Genomic DNA, 2360 nt, shown 5'->3' on the forward strand with positions numbered 1-2360 from the left:
AGTCAAGTTTGAGTAGTTTGAATTATTTATATATAAATTCTAATTTATGATAATCGAGTTAAGTTCAAGTCGAATTTGAATGTTGACAGATTACAAAATGTTGTTTAAACTTGGCTTGATTAGTTGACAAATTAATTTCACGAGAAATCTTATTGAACGGAACTCAATTTGACTATCGAATAGTTTGGTTCAAGTCTAATTTATGATAATTGAGTTAAGTTCAAGTCGAATTTGAATGTTGACAGATTACAAAATGTTGTTTAAACTTGGCTTGATTAGTTGACAAATTAATTTCACGAGAAATCTTATTGAACGGAACTCAATTTTACTATCGAATAGTTTGGTTCGTATTTTAACCGTGACAAGAAACATGCATCTTTCAATGGGTCATATTCTAGTTATAGTATGTTGAAAAACAACCTTCAAAGCAAGTACACTTTATTTTTGCTCTTGCAAACACCTTCAAAGAGGAGTTGCGAGCTAGATAAATAATATCTACGAACTGATGCATTCCAAAGGACCTGCTTGTTGGAATGTCCTCTTTCATCTGTTAATTGTTCTGGTAAGTTGCTTTCCCTCTATTTCTTTTTTGTGATATATGGTGGATTGAATTCTCACTTTCTCACAACACTGCACAACCATTACAGGGAACTTGTGATTTTGTCCCCGTTGATGGTACTAATGCAATCAGGCTTCAGCGCATGGATATCAATAATCCTCAGAGAAATAGCAAGAGAGATCATGTTGGTGAGGTCCAAGAAAAGATGTCAAGGCATGATCATTCTCACTCCTTAGCCCACATGATGCATCAGATGGATCCACGAACAGCTGTATTTTTCGTTTTGGATGATCTCAAGATAGGCAAAGTAATGACGATCGTTTTCCCTGATGGAGATCCTAGTCCTTTGTCCTCTCCTTATCTCTGGCCTAGAGAAAAATCTGATGCTATCCCCTTTTCATTGGCAAAACTTCCAGAAATTCTTCAACACTTTTCATTTTCTCAAGGATCTCGAAAGGCCTAGGTGATGGAAGATACACTCCGAGCATGCGAGACTAAGCCTATCAAGGGAGAATCCAAGGTTTGTGCCCATGGTTCGAAGTCTCGGCCGAGACCGAGATGACTCGGCCAAGTCGTCACCGTCTCGGCCCCTACCAATACGATACCGTGACGAAACGATATCGAGATACTTGACTCACCGAGAAATCGGCAGAGACGTCACCGCGACGGATTGACTCGGCCGAGTCACACCGAATCACTCCGAGTTATCCCGAGTCAGGACGAGAAATCGGCCGAGTTACACCGCGACGAATTGACTCCGCCATTTCTTTTGCTATTTTTTATTTTTTTGTTTAGCATACTTTTTTTTATATTATTAACAATTTTTAGAATATTAAATACTTTAAAATTTGCGTCTCACCGAGACCGCGACCGATATGCCGAGACCGATGTGGAACGTTCCGGGCCACGACCGCAACCGCAACCGCGACTTTGAACCATGTTTGTGCCACATCCTACGAGTCATTGGTAGATTTTGCACGAAAGATCTTGGGATTGAATACCAATATTGAAGTTTTGCCAACGCATCACCTCGCAAAACCTAATGCTGCTAGATTACAGAACTATACAATCACAGAAGCTCCTGAACGAATTTCAACTCTAAAGATGGTTGGCTGTCACACCATGCCATATCCTTTCATAGTTTTATATTGCCACTATCAGCAGGGTGATAATCGTTTATACAGGACTGTTCTATCTGGAGAGAATGGTGATAGGGTTGAAGCTATTGCAATATGTCACATGGATACCTCCCAATGGAGCCATGATCACGTTTCCTTCCGAGTGCTTGGTATCGAACCGGGCACTGCCCCTGTTTGCCATTTCTTCCCAGCAGAGAACTTTGTATTGGTTCCATTTACTTCTTCAATCTAGTAATATCCAAGGGCTCAAGTGCTTTCAGCATTTTAGTTGTTTAGCTCAAGTCATCTTGTCTGAATGTGTAATACTAGAAATCACTAAATTCGTGTGCCTCGTGTTTGATCGTCAGTATTCGAATAAAACTCCGTGGTGTAGTGGCGCTACTTTTGACGATCAAAGTTTTATATGCTTCAATTTCTTAGAGCATCTAGAACACGTATGCTACTAGATTGCAACCTACATTTTTTTCCCCAATTTTCTGCTAATGTATCCCCTAACGTAGAATGTTTTTTCTTGGGGCGGAGGCTTGTTAGGAGAGTATCAATTCAAACAATTTACTCAGAGGACTAATTTTCAGGAGCCTGGATTAGAATGTTATTTTCAATTGGTGAACAAGTGCTTATCTCTTCCTAATCAGTCACATTAAGTAAGTCCTGGGAGGATG

The 2360-nt window shown here is 39.9% G+C and overlaps 1 pseudogene; it reads left to right on the forward strand.

The window, feature by feature from the left end:
* The first annotated feature begins 505 nt into the window (after positions 1-505).
* Positions 506-1930, forward strand: LOC113773919 (annotated as a pseudogene).
* Positions 1931-2360: the final 430 nt, after the last annotated feature.

The sequence above is a fragment of the Coffea eugenioides genome, chromosome 6 (genome assembly GCF_003713205.1).
Source record: "Coffea eugenioides isolate CCC68of chromosome 6, Ceug_1.0, whole genome shotgun sequence".
In the NCBI taxonomy this organism is placed as follows: Eukaryota; Viridiplantae; Streptophyta; class Magnoliopsida; order Gentianales; family Rubiaceae; genus Coffea; species Coffea eugenioides.